Source organism: Apium graveolens, chromosome 5 (assembly GCF_009905375.1).
Source record: "Apium graveolens cultivar Ventura chromosome 5, ASM990537v1, whole genome shotgun sequence".
In the NCBI taxonomy this organism is placed as follows: domain Eukaryota; kingdom Viridiplantae; phylum Streptophyta; class Magnoliopsida; order Apiales; family Apiaceae; genus Apium; species Apium graveolens.
The window spans coordinates 206,368,977-206,383,449 of NC_133651.1; the positions used below are offsets into that span (position 1 = coordinate 206,368,977).

Consider the following 14,473-nt stretch of genomic DNA (forward strand, 5'->3'; position numbering starts at 1 on the left):
CACTTTCTCCATCACTTCTCCTTCTTAATAAATTAATTATACCCCTAGTTGCAGTAAATCTTGAGTAGCTTCTCCGACCAATAAGTTTAAGAATTTTTATTAATCTTCGTAGAAAATATATGTTTGTATGTATATGTCTCGTATACACTACTTAGTAATTTTTGTAATACAATTTGGTGATTTGTGCGAAATAAATCAGTGATTGTCGTCATACAATTTAGTTATTGAAGTGTAGAACCATGATTTTTTTCATATCAATTGGCATTTGTATTCATATCTCATGTTTAAATTCCAGATTTGGCGATTTTTATTGGTGATTACCGGTAATTGTTAATGATTTCATATTTCTTTCACATATAACTCCCCCTATATCATTATAATATATGGTTTAAAACTCCTTCCACCTACACTCTTGCTCTGCTTATTTAACTCCGATCATCTTCATCATTTCATGTTATACAAGTTAGTGATTTATGTAATATAAACAGTGATCAAACGTTAAATTTGATATTTTTTTAATATAATCATATTGACGGTGTGAAGAGAATCGAAGATGGAGTAGGTAGATAAGAGATGTTAGGTTAATTAGAGATGGTGGAGGATGATTGGTTGATTGTAATGGAAGATTGAGAAGGCGATGTTGATGATTTCACGTGCAGGTGGGTTTGACATTAAGTTGGGTTGGGTTTTAATTGATTAGGCTAGTTTTAAATTTATTATAAGTTAAATTCTATTTGATCAGGCTCCTATATATATATATATAATAACAAAAAACATCCGATTAATGAATTCGATTAATTTTTGATTAACTGATTAATCAGAGTAACTCAACTCATAAGTCCAATTATCGAAGTTTTCAACCATGAGATATGATTTATGTGAAAATATTGTAATATATATTATACTTGTATTCAGTTTAAGATTCTTTCACGTGTTAAGATTAACCTGAACTAAATCAAGAACATAAATTAAAAAGAAATTGAACCATGAAATGCTCATTAGACACTTCCTAATAGTCTAAATATATAAACACACGGATCATAATTTAATAATATTCCTCGTCTTCTGCCTGTGGTTGTGGGTATTTGAAACTATACGTCTGTGGTGTAAGCTTCAAATTCAAATTGTCTTTGGGATGAGGCTTGTCTAATTAAACACTAGGGCAATGTTACTGCTAAAGAATGAGTTTGTTCTTACTTAATTGCTCTGTGTTTTCGTGTATCGATCTTTAGTTACCTACATTCGTTTATTTTCGACGAGGTACTATAGTATAGCTTTTGTGCTTTTATGTTTCGATGAGGTCTGTTATAATTTTTAGGATGGTTTGATTTGTTGGCCTTGTGAGTTAATTATGTCTTTAATGGCTATTATTTAGTTATTTTGCAGCTAATGGATATAGAAGGTATGGACCAGAATTATATTTCGTCCGACGAGAGTAGTATTAATGACTATCTTGTAAGAGGTCTAGAAGAAGCTGAGCTGAAGAGGTTTTTGAAAACAGCATCTCAATCCTTCTTCTAACACTATGGCTTGATAAGTCATCAACTGAACTCGTACAACGAGTTCATAAGACATGGGATACAAGAAGTTTTTAATTCAGTTGGCGGGATTGTAGTAAAGCCTTCGTCTGATTCAGCTTAATATGATAACGGTGAATGGAGATCTGCATCAGTAAAATTTGGAAAGGTTACCCTGGGACAACCAAAATTCTTTGGTGGTGGTGTTCGTTTTGTGGATATGTTGCCTAAACATGCTCGGCTTCAGAATATGACATATGCAGCCAGGATACGAGTTTGGATCAACTTTAAGGTACTACTGACTGTCACAAATTTATAATGACATAGTTTTAGATGCATTTCGTTGTTACTGATGTGCTGTAAACAATATTAGGTATACAGGGAGAAGAGAGTCTTTGTAAATTATCTGGAAAAGGAATATATAGAGCAGGTTGTTACCAGCGAAAGTAGCAGGGAAATGATTGTGGGAATGCTTCCGGTTATGGTGAAATCTGATTTGTGCTATATGAAAGGAGTTACAAGAGGTGACTGTGATTTCGACCATGGAGGTTATTTCATAATCAAAGGAACTGAGAAGGTGATGTGTTTCTCTCTATTAATAATTTATCAGCACACACCATTCTGTACACTGTTAAACCCAGTCAATGATTTCGGAACGAACAAATTAATATGAATCTTTTTATTTTTACCTACTCATGCATGCAAGGTCTCTAATTGATTCTACTTATAGCTTTTGAAGTTGTTTAGATCTCTCATGATTTCCATTTATAATTTGCGGTTAATTTTTAATTGATGTGCATGGACTAGAATGTTATAGTCTCTCTGACAGGTATTGTGAGGACTCCACAAAAATTCTGTTACATGAAAATTATTCTTTAAGAGAGGTTTATATTAATAAGAATTATAAACAAAATAGTAGTATATTTTATAGATATTTATTTATTTATGTTTTATTTTTAAAAGACATTAATTTAAACATTTATTGTAATACATGAGTTTTGAACAAGCAATTGTACATGCATAAATTAGAGTTAACATTGTTTTTACGGACCCCAATACGTTGTTCTACATACAAAATCTGCGAGTATGGACAGTCGTATCATTTTTATGTATACACACGTGTGGATTTCTTAATAATAGAAATTAAATTATGGTAGTGTGTTGATTAAACTAGTTCAAGGTGCTCAAATGAGCAAGGCCACAAGTTTCCAAACAGGCATTGTGTACTGGTTAGTTGCCAATGACTTTTCACATGTATTACCCTTACGATTCCTGTCTCATAAAGGATGTGGTAGTAATTGTGTATTTCTTTCGTGTTGTGTGCATAATGGTAACTAATCCTCAATGTTGCTCCAGATCTTTGTTGCTCAGGAACAAAGCTGCTTAAAAAGACTGTGCTTGTCAAGTGATCCCTGTTGGATTGTTTCCTACCGTCATGCATTCAGAAGGAAAAGGGTGCACGTGAACCTGGTGGACACTTCTACCATTGCACAGATTGGGGGACGAAAAGTTCTTCGAGTACATTTTCTGACCGAGATGCCATTTTGGATCCTGTTTTTTGCTCTTGGTGTTTCCTCTGATAAAGAGGTTGTGAGCCTTATTGATGCTGATGCGGAGGATAGTACCATAGTCGATCGACATACTAAGGAATTCAATCCGTGAAGCAGACACGCAATGTCAAAAATTTCGTAGAAAAGGAATGGCTCTCAGTTATGTAGATCAACAATATATAACTTGCAAATTTCCACCTGAAGAGTCTGTTCAAGAGTGTATTGACAAGCTTCTGTTCCCCAAGCTTATTGGTATCAAGCGAAAGGCCCGTTTTCTAGCCTATATGGTGAAGTGTCTCTTGAAGGCTTGTACTGGCCGCAGAAAATCTGATTGCAGAGATGATTTTAGAAACAAAAGGTTAGAGCTGGCAAGTGAGCTCCTAGATTGTGAGCTGAGAGTTCATGTTGATCATGTTAAGAGGAGAATGGTGAAGGTTATGCAAAGAGATCTTGATGGAGGTCATCCTATGACTCGAATTGAACACTACCTGGACTGCTCAATTATTACAAATGGGCTTTCTAGAGCATTCTCCACTGGGGCATGGTCCCATCCATACAAGAGAGCACAAAAGAGGTCTGGTGTAGTGGCTAATTTGAACCGAACTAATCCACTCCAATCAGTCTCTGAGATGAGAAGAACCCGTCAGCATGTTGAGTACACAGGGAAAATCGATGGTGCTAGATATCCGTAAGTAACATACCATTGCTAGTCTCTTACATGTACATGCTTAATTAGTTTAAACACTTTTTCGTTGCACACTTTTGAAATGCGTTAACTGGTGAGAAAAAGGGTCAACATTTTTTAATGTGCTGAAGAATTAGAAATATGAACTTGCATCTCTATACAGTTGCACAATTCTTTTCAATTATTATTTGAACCAAACATAGTGATGGGAACATCATTTTCATTTCCATTCCTGCATGTTCTTGTAATAATTCTGTGCATAATATTTGGATGCAGCCACCCTTCCCATTTGGGAAATATATGTTTTTTCACTACTCCTGATGGAGAAAATTGTGGCTTGATAAAAAACTACGCCAGCATTGGACTTGTCAGTACTGAGGTTTTGGAACCATTTATGGACAAATTGGTAGAATGTGGGATGGAGGAGTTGGTCAATGATACTTCGACTTCACTTCATGGGAAGAGTTTGATTCTTCTTGATGGAGAACTAGTTGGAGTTTGTAAAGATTCAGCCTCAATTGTTGCAGAATTGACAAGTATGAGACGCAGAAAAGAAGTACCAAGCCAGGTACCCTAAACCTTTTTTACTAGGCCATTTTTATTTTGGTAGGTTATTCTGGTTACCATTATAAGTTTTATAACAGATATTTGCTGTCATACTGGTTCATTGCTAGGCGGCACCTGCTAATATACTTGATTAAGTTACCTTTCTCTACTGAGATTTGCTCGAACTAGTAGTATCATGCAGAAATAAAGTTTTTCTCTATATGTCTTGAAATCATTAATGTGCATCAAGACTGTTGTACGTAGTATGTGAACTAAAGTTAAAGTGCGATTCTGTTTCAGGTGGAAATCAAAAGAGATGAGAAGCAGGGAGAAGTACGCATATTTTGTGATGCTGGAAGGGTTCTACGGCCTCTGTTGGTTGTCAGAAATATAATGAGAATTCTATCAATCAGAAAGGGAGACTGTGGTTTTCAATCCCTTTTGGACAATGGCATTATTGAGCTTATCGGAGCTGAGGAAGAGGAAGACTGTCGAACTGCATGGCGTATTGAGTATCTGAGGACGGAAAATGGAGGAGATCTTCCCATGAATTATACACACTGCGAACTTGACATGTCATTTTATTTAGGCTTAAGCTGTGGGCTTATCCCCTTTGCGAATCATAATCATGCAAAAAGGGTTCTCTACCAGTCTCAGAAACACTCCCATCAGGCGATAGGTTATTCTACTACAAATCCGTGCATCAGAGTTGATACTAATACACATCAGTTATATTATCCCCAAAAACCTCTTTTCCGAACAATGCTTTCTGATTGTCTAGTAGGCCCTGATGGTTTTCCAGGAGGCCCTGATTGCAATATAAATCCGTCAAGGCCAGAGTTTTATAATGGGCAATGTGCTATAGTGGCAGTTAATGTTCACTTTGGTTATAACCAGGAAGATTCTTTAGTAATGAATCGTGCTTCAGCAGAACGTGGTATGTTTCGATCAGAGCACATTAGAAGTTACAAAGGTGATACCTACCGCGGGGAAGTATTCTACAAGCCACAAGAAGTAGAGAATACAAATAAATTTGGAAAGATCCAAAGCATAACTGGATGTGCTGACAGCCTGGAAGAAGAGGGTTTCCCACATATTGGTGCAAGTTTGCGGGTTGATGATATTATTATTGGAAAGAAAGCAATATCAGGGGCTGACCGGAGTCTAAAACTGAAGCACACTGAAAAGGGCAAGGTTCACAGAGTAGTACTTTCTGCTAATGATGAAGGAAAAAACTTCGGTGTAGTATCTTTGAGACAGGTAACTTTTGCATAATTTAATGCACTTCATGCAGTACTTGATACCTTCTAGAGCTGAAGCTATCTTGACATAACATTTCACTGTAAAGTTTGTTAATTACTTCCTTGTTTCTACTTTCTTTTGTGTGTAGAAGTCATAATTAATACATATAGGAACTTTAAACACATACTACCTTTTACGAGTGATAAATCTTTTAGATTGTATGATCATGTTCCTAAATATAAAATGATCAGTTAGTAGCTGATGAAAGGGTGAGAAATGGCAAATTTCTAACTAGATCTTTGTTTATGGTAGTTTATAGAGTATAGCTCAAGGGATATAAGTGGAGTCGGCCTCTCTTTTGTATCGACTAAATGACAGTTTAAACCTTAACAAATTCAAATATACGGTGATCATTAGTTTTCTATATGTGCACATTGGACCCTGGAGTTTTACAACTACGATTTTGAGCAGAACACTGAACAGATTCCCTGCTTGTTCAAGGATGTTTTGGTATAAAGAAAGTGATATGTAGATCTTTATGTGCTAAACTTGCATGCTATTTCTAGCAAATTTGATTGACACATAGCTAGCCCATTTCTTCACTTAAATTCAACTGTAAGGCTGTTGTACATGCTTAAGTTCACGAAGGGCCGAGGCATTCTTCAGTAATAGAGCATTAAGGCTTATTTACATTTGTAGATTCACCATAGGTTGGTATACGCGCGTTTGGTAAAGCTTCCTAACGCGCACATGTAAAATGAAACAAAGAAAGACGCACATGTAAAATGAAACAAAGAAAGAGTTGGATGCATATTACATGGGCTCGTGTATACGCTATATCCAAGCTTAATAATCAGTTTTATCATACAGCCGTAACTTTTATATGTGGACCTTAAATTGGCTATTGTAATGGTGATTACATTTTTAATTGAACTGTGTAGGTTCGATCACCATGTTTGGGGGACAAATTTTCCAGCATGCATGGGCAAAAGGGCGTCATCGGTCTTTTAGAGTGTCAGGAGAATTTCCCTTTCACAGCACAAGGGATAGTTCCAGATATTGTGATCAACCCACATGCATTTCCTTCACCTCAGACTCCAGCTCAAATTTTAGAGGCTGCTCTGGGTAAAGGAATTGCCCTTAAGGGGATAGAAAGATATGCCACCCCGTTTTCGACTCCCTCCATGGAGGTCATAGCAGACCAACTCCACAGGTAAAATATTTATACTCTTTCTATTTTTACTAGAACTGAGTAATGCATATACTATTACATGATTGCCTGGTTGCTTCATTTATTTTTATGATCGTCCTTATTTTGGATATATATGTTGATACAATAAAGTCAGAAGCAAACTGTCACAGATATATGTTCTGGTCTTGCGTGTTTCCTTGTCACTGGATTGTGAAATATTGTTATTACTCGATTTCACTTGATAGCAGGAGTTAGATTGTGCTTTCTATATATATACGTTTGCTTTAATAACCTCGAGTATGATCACTCCTGTACATGTCTGGCAGGGCTGGATTTCCGGGGTCAGGAAGCGAGAGAGTTTATGATGGCCGTACTGGTGAAATGATACAGTCCCTCGTGTTCATGGGTCCAACATGCTACCAGAGATTAACTCATATGGCCAAAGACAAAGTTAAATTTCGGAACACTGGGCCAGTTCACTCTCTCACCAGGCAGCCAGTTGCTGATCGTAAACGGTTTGGTGGATTCAAATTTGGTGAGATGGAGCACGATTGTCTTATTCCCCATGGAGCATCAACCAATCTACAGGAGCGAGTCTTTTTATGTAGTGACCCTTCGCAGATATATATATGTCAAAAATGCAAGCACACATCAAATGTAGTACAGCGCACAACGATGAGTGGTAAGAACATCAGGGGACCATATTGCCTTTATTGTGAGTCTTCTGACGACATTGTTAAGGTTGATGTGTCTTATGGATCAAAGCTGTTGTCGCAAGAGCTTTTCAGCATGGACATATCTATGAAATTTGAAACCCAATTTTGATAAATGCACTATGTTCCATCTGATTCTTGGCATAGCTCTTTATAGAACAGTTTAGTGATCGATATGGTTTGTTTAAGAATGATATTAAGATAGATTTGAGTTGGTTCAATAATGACTGAATTGATGTAAGATTAATGCTGAATTTTGGTTTGAATTCTGTTTTCTTTTTAGTTATAGCTCAAACTTTAAAGTAATGTTTATGCTGATATGCATGGGATGGAAGTTAAAAACACATCAGTCTCATTTATTAGTTAAATCTCCAAGCAGCTATGGTCAAGAATTCTATCACTGTTAGGTCTGGTGGCAATTAAAATCATCCTTCAGAAAGAAAAACTCCACACTAAACCAGTTCAAGATTTGACTGTAACAACTCCATGCCTAGTCCATGAGTGACATACAGAACTTTTTATTTATTTTAGCTACCTAAATTCTCACCTTATTGGTTTTAAACTTTTAATGATTACAACTGACAGGCAGTTCAAACAAATTTCTGGGGTCAAAATTTATCTTTCAAGCAAGCTATTAAATCATAAATCAGTTGCTTTAGAGTGCCATTTGCTTTATATTTTGGAGCGCTGAAACTTACCTCTCATGTACCGATGATCAAATCTGTAAAACGAAGGGAGTCTATCACTTGCATATACAATTATTGTTTTCTAGGTTTTGTAACCAGCATTGAGAAGTCGTGCCAAAACGTACGGGGTTCTTAAATGCAAGATGAACTGAGTCCTGGTACTTAAAAATGCTTATGACTACATGAAGAGATATTTCACCTGATTCCAGATTTGCTCACCAGGAGGACCAGTAATAGTTGTTTGACTGTTCTTTTTGTAATGGATTGCTTGATCTCTGTTACAGTAACATACGGATCAGTCTTTCCTGATAAAGATATAAATTTACTAATGCAGATAACCTGTTTATTATTTTTTGAAGATGAATAAACACAGAAACTAATGCAGATCAAAGCAAATAATAGGAAGTTGTATTAATTTATCAAAGTACAGAAGATACAAAGGAGGAACAAATGGTCTCCGAGAAAAACATAGAGCTTTCTAGCATCTAAAAGGATCATAGAGAGCCCCTTCAAAATTCTTGTTGCCTTCATGGTTCTTGCATTTCCCTAGACTTGAAATCAGTTGGAACAAGACTAACTGCTTTTCCCTTTTATAAATCTAAACATAATCTTTGTCAAAATAAGACTAGTAACAACAAAACTACAATTTGTCAACTCAATTAATTAACTTCTACTAAAAATATTATGTCGCTAAATAATCTCCCACACTTCCTATCAACATTAGTCAGAAACCTCAGCAGCCTGCTCTCTATTCCTCCTAATCTACTCCTTGAAAATTCTGCAGTGAGGTATATGACATTGAGAAAATTTGTAAGATTCACCATGATGTTTAAATAGATACCATATCCTTTTACACTGATCACAACAACCAGTCTCACGTATTTTGCATTGTGCACCATACTGGATAAGGGTCTTAATCTTACAACAATTGGGGTCCGGACAATTTTGACACTGAAAAGCATGCGCTAGCAGATCAAGCAGCTTCCTCAGACGAGCAACTTTTTGTTGTGTAGCTTCTTCGTGCTGAGCATCCACATCCACCATCGATGGATCTTGAGTCAATGTATGAATATGATTATTTTTTCCATCCTTTTGATAACAAGCAGCGCACGAATTAAAATCAAGACAGGTTTCGCAATGCCAACCTTGACCATTTCCATATTAAGATGACATACACGGCAGACAGGCATAAAACTGGAACATTCGGATTGTGAAGATGGTAGATGAGCATCATTGAATAATATTTAGCACCGTGTAAGGTATCAAATTGATAGTGGTTGCTTTCACAAAGTCCCAAAAAGGTCAGACGAGTGTCAAAAAACTTACTTTCAAGAATCTCATCATTATCTTGTGTATCTTCAGGGACACCACTAACTTCAACAGGATATAATATATGTACCTCCCTTTGGTTATTAACTGGATGTCTATCTTTCTTCTCGAGTTTATGTTATTCCTGGTAAGACTTGTCACATATGCTGAAATTTTTGCACTTGCAGCAACTCCAAACGTTTCCGGAAGTCATCAGGGTACAACAATGACCGCATGAGTGTTCCAAATGGACCATGATGAAATCTTCCTTCTTTGGGCTGATAGCTTCGTGAAGTTTATTTATAAGCAAAACATCCTTAGATGCATTTCTAGAAAGATCAGCCTGGCCATATTCTTTTATAGCATTCTTTACAATTAATTTATTTGTTGTATTTTCATTAAGGACCATCCCACCCTCCTCCTCTTGTTGTAGCTCATATATTAAAATCTTCAACAGCACTAGAAAAATAGTCTCCATCAAAATATGGAAGTCCAACAGCAGTCGCGTTCACTTTGCATACACCAGAGCTGCCACCGAAAATAAAGAAATGATCATATAGATTAGTTACCTCAACCACAATATTTTTCTTTCCAGCTTTCCCCAACATTGTTAGATACCACTAACGAAGCTTATCAGATTTTGGAGACTTTTGCGTTTCTGGATGATAGTGGAATATATAATCATCACCCATGATTGAAGGACAAGCCCATATGTAACAACTCGTGAAACCACGTGTTTTGCAATGTTCAAGGTATCTGATCAGTTTCTCATGGTAAACAAATGTGAGAAGATCCTCCTTAGTAACTGCTTTGATTTCTAGTCGAAAGTACTTAACAAAATCCATATAGGACAAATATACACATCGATAATTTGGTTGTTGACAATTTGCTCCAAATTCCTGAACCATCATGACAAATAGGCACACCTCCACTCCTTCAATCTTCTAAAATAATAACACGACCTTTGACTTGTACACAAACTCATTCGGATAATTGACTTCCTTAAAAGTCTCAAAAAAACATTTCTTCACTTCTAGCTTTTTGTTCTTGATGACACAACTCTAACAACAAGACATTCTGCTCCAAGAACCTCATCATAGGTTTTCCCCATAACCCTAGCTCTATTTACCCTCTCATACTTTAATTTTTTAAACAATCGTTCCTCTAAGTGATCGTTGAGACTTGTTCTTGGCAGATCTTTTGCTCCAAGTACTGCAATTTTTTCCAAAGGCGTAAACTCTCCTCTTTCAACTTGAGCAATATAGCAATTTGGACAGGTAAAATAAGTTTGACCGCCTTTATTCCTTCGACTATTAAACAATGCACATATTTGATGTTGCCAAACATGACAACTATCACACGTAACCCATCATTCCTCTATAAATTCATCATTCTTTTGTTTCTCAAATCTTGCGTTGGGACAAGAAGTACCATCAACAACCATATTGTCCCCAAGAGTTTAATTATAGCACGAATTACAAATATGTTATTTTGAATTAGCAGCTTCTGCAGTGTAGTACTTTGCATTTTGTTTGATACGAGCACCACAAGGCATGCAATAAGTAGGTATGGGCTCAAAATTAGTCTTCCCCATTTCACATAACTGGCAAGAAGACTCAGACATTGATTTCTCCATGGATTGAGGTTTTCCTGTCTTTGGTTTACTCTGCCCTGGTTTACTCTGCACCGCCTGCTTGAGACTTGAAATATGCTTTCGAACTTGGTATGGCGTAAATAGTTCAATCAACGATACTCCATCTTCTTTTGGCTTCTTATTCTTCTCTGCACCCATGGACTCAGCACACACCGTGACACTAACATATCTAGCATTGTCATCCTGTATTAGTAGTTATTAACATAGAAGAACCATCATTCAACGTTCCAATTAAATTATTATCAGCAGAGACCGATCCGTTTGTAAGACTAGCAGGATTGTCCATCTCCACAGACGTGACACCAAATATTTTGACAAATCCTTTCCTGAGAGCATGAGGATCACATCAGCATATGATTTTGAAGAACTTTCATTACTAGGAGGTACAAACTACAAAACATAATCAATCTTTAAGCGCTTTTGAACCGGATTAAAATCTATTCTAGATGGGTCATGGTCCATGACAATCTTGAATTTTTTAGTCCGCGTTTTTTTAGTCTTTTCAATTCTGTGAATAAATTTTTTGTTCACCGATAATCTTGAATCTTGAACTTGTTTGTATTCTAAATTAGAGAAAGTTTATCAAGATCTCTCTTTGTTCTATAGAGAAGTGACATATCGATAAGTAAAATGACTTATCGATATCTTGAGTTCTCTACATGTGTATTTGACTTTTCGAGGTCTCTAGTTCTCTACGTGTAGATTGACTCCTCGATATCTTCAGTTCTCTACATGGACATTTGACTTGTCGACATCTTGAGTCCTCTATATGAAGATTTTTGACTTGTCAATATCTCTGTTATCTCTACATGAAGAATTTGACTTGTCGATATCTTTGAGATCTCTTTATGAATAAATGACTTGTCGGTATCTCTGAGATCTCTACATGAAGAATTTGACTTATCAATACCTCTGAGATCTCTATATGAATAAATGACTTGTCGATATCTCTGAGATCTCAACATGAAGAAATGACTTCTCGATATCTCTTGGGACTTCTCTACAAGTCATTTTGGACTTCTCGACATACTTCTCGATATCCCTTGATCTGTGACTTGTCGATATCTGACTTAGAACAGTTTTCATACAACAATGTTTATTCAAATCCAAGCTTCTACACTTTTCTCTGAGGCATGATCAGGATTTGATCTTCTTCAAAAGTTTATTCCTTAGCTTGAAAGCTGTTCACAAAAAAATAACCTTGTCTAATCTACTTGACAATTTTACAGACTCAAGGAATACAATTATAGAATACAAATATAGATTACCATACAAAGTAATCATAGGGCTATCAATATGACTTATTCTTGTTATATACATGCATGTTTTACACAACAATCTTTATAATCAAATACAATAAATTGACAGATTTAAATAAGAAATACGTTGTTTATACATTGATCAATTATATCAGTTCAAAATTACATACAACAATTATACCAGGTTCTTTCCAAATGAGGTCCTTATGATTTACTAGCACTTGAAGTTCTTCAATAATATTTATCACTCTTAAGGCTTCCACCAGTTTGAGCCATTCTTCCAGTGAGTAATTGTTGAGATAATTAACCCTGAATCTTGAACATCTACCAACTGCAATGTTTAGAAAATGTCCATCTTTTGAAATTTATCAGTTATCAGTTCATAGTTACAAAAATTATCAGTTACATCAGCTCATAGTTACAAAAATTAGGTAAATTTCTCATAAACAGGTTCTTTTCTAATAGGGTCCTTGATTTTGACTAGTACTTCAAGTTGTTTAATAATTTCAGTCCATCTTAGAGCTTCCACTAGTTTGAGCCATTCATCTAATGAGTAACAGTTGAGAAGATGAATCCTGAATCTTGAAATTATGCCTGCCTTAATATTCAGAAAATGTCCATCTTTAGAAACCTTGCTCAATCCCCTTCTCTTAAGTTCATTAGATCTTCTTTCAAACATCTCAATCTCTTCAGCATATTTCCTTTTTCTTTCCTCTCTTTCATCCTTTTTTATTGCATTCCTAATATTCCTTTCTCTCAACCTTTCAGCCAGTAATGCCTTCGTCATCCTTGTACTTGAATCCCTTGCATTCATCATACTAATAACTCTCTTCAATTCTGCAGTTGAAAATATATCTATTACTTCTCTATTCATCAAAATGAAGGTGTCATCCTTGTAGTAGATTCTGACTTCTCCCAGGGAAACAAAAGAAACTTTGACTATCTTCTCAGCTAATTGTGGGTGATAATCATCATATGTTATGCTCTTAGAAACTGGGAGAAAGTCATCCTGATTAAAGCAGTTCTAGATAACACCAACATTAGCTTGAATTTCTTTTATTTATCTTACTGTTGTCTTGAAATGAGTTCTAGTTGGAGGTTTAAATGAAGGTGGTTTAGATATTTTCTTGAGTGAGGATTGGTTAGCTGTGATAGGTATTTTGAGTATGGAATTAGCAGTTGGCTTGTATAGGTACTTGCGCTTTAAGGTTTGGATAGGTTGAGTGTTTGTTTGGCTAGGTTTAGGCTATTGAGTTGGTAGAGTTTTTGATACTTGAACTTCTTGGACATTCTGTTTTTTTTCTCCTCCTTCTCCGTTCTTTCTCCTTTTCTTTCCATCACCCCTTCCTTTCTTATCCTCTTTACCTTTCTTCTTATCATCCACTTTGCTATCACTTGTTTTGCTATAGTGACTTGGATTTGAGCCAGAAGATTTATGCTTATATTTCTTCTGCTCATCATCATCCAAGTCATCTTTTGTATTAATTTGAGCTCTTGGAAACATAGTTTTAGCATTCTTCAAATACTTGCTCAGAATCCTAATCATTTCTTCATCTTCCATAGTCTTGATTTTCTTAGTCTTCAAATCAGTTTCTAGATTCATTATCAGTCTCAAGTTTCCCATGACACAGTGCTTTAGAATCTGTAAATGTTTGCACCTTTTGGTAGTTGGACAGATGTAGCCACTCCCTTGCTTGGTTGAAGGTAAGCTTCTAAAAATGCAGCTTTTTGACCCTTTTTAGTTCTGTAAGCAAGAGAGTGTCCTCTGGAATCACCCTGTTCACATTGTTGATAAAGATGTTCATCTCAGATGCTCTTCTTGATTGTAGATAAGAGAGATACACCTTCATGCATCTGTCCACACCTGAGTCATTCACATTAGCAACTATCCTCTTCTCCTTAAAGTTTTCCTTAATCACCATCACTACCCTCTGAAAATTTATGTTTCAATCCAAAGCCTTCCTTTGTGTAAAATGATTGTTATTTAGAGAGATTCTGAGGGATTTTATGAGTTCATCAAATTCCTTGTCAAGACAAGGTCCCTCAGTTGCCTTTATGAGTCTATCCATACCAACATCATCTTTATTTTGAATAATAGATTGGTTGGAATTTAGCTGAAAA

At 35.9% G+C, this 14,473-nt stretch overlaps 2 pseudogenes; one reads left to right on the plus strand and one right to left on the minus strand.

Moving 5' to 3' along the window:
- Nucleotides 1-1,400: 1,400 nt before the first annotated feature.
- On the plus strand, nucleotides 1,401-7,583 carry LOC141661565 (DNA-directed RNA polymerases IV and V subunit 2-like; annotated as a pseudogene).
- Nucleotides 7,584-8,590: 1,007 nt separating this feature from the next.
- On the minus strand, nucleotides 8,591-11,555 carry LOC141660609 (histone acetyltransferase HAC12-like; annotated as a pseudogene).
- Between the last annotated feature and the right edge of the window lie 2,918 nt (nucleotides 11,556-14,473).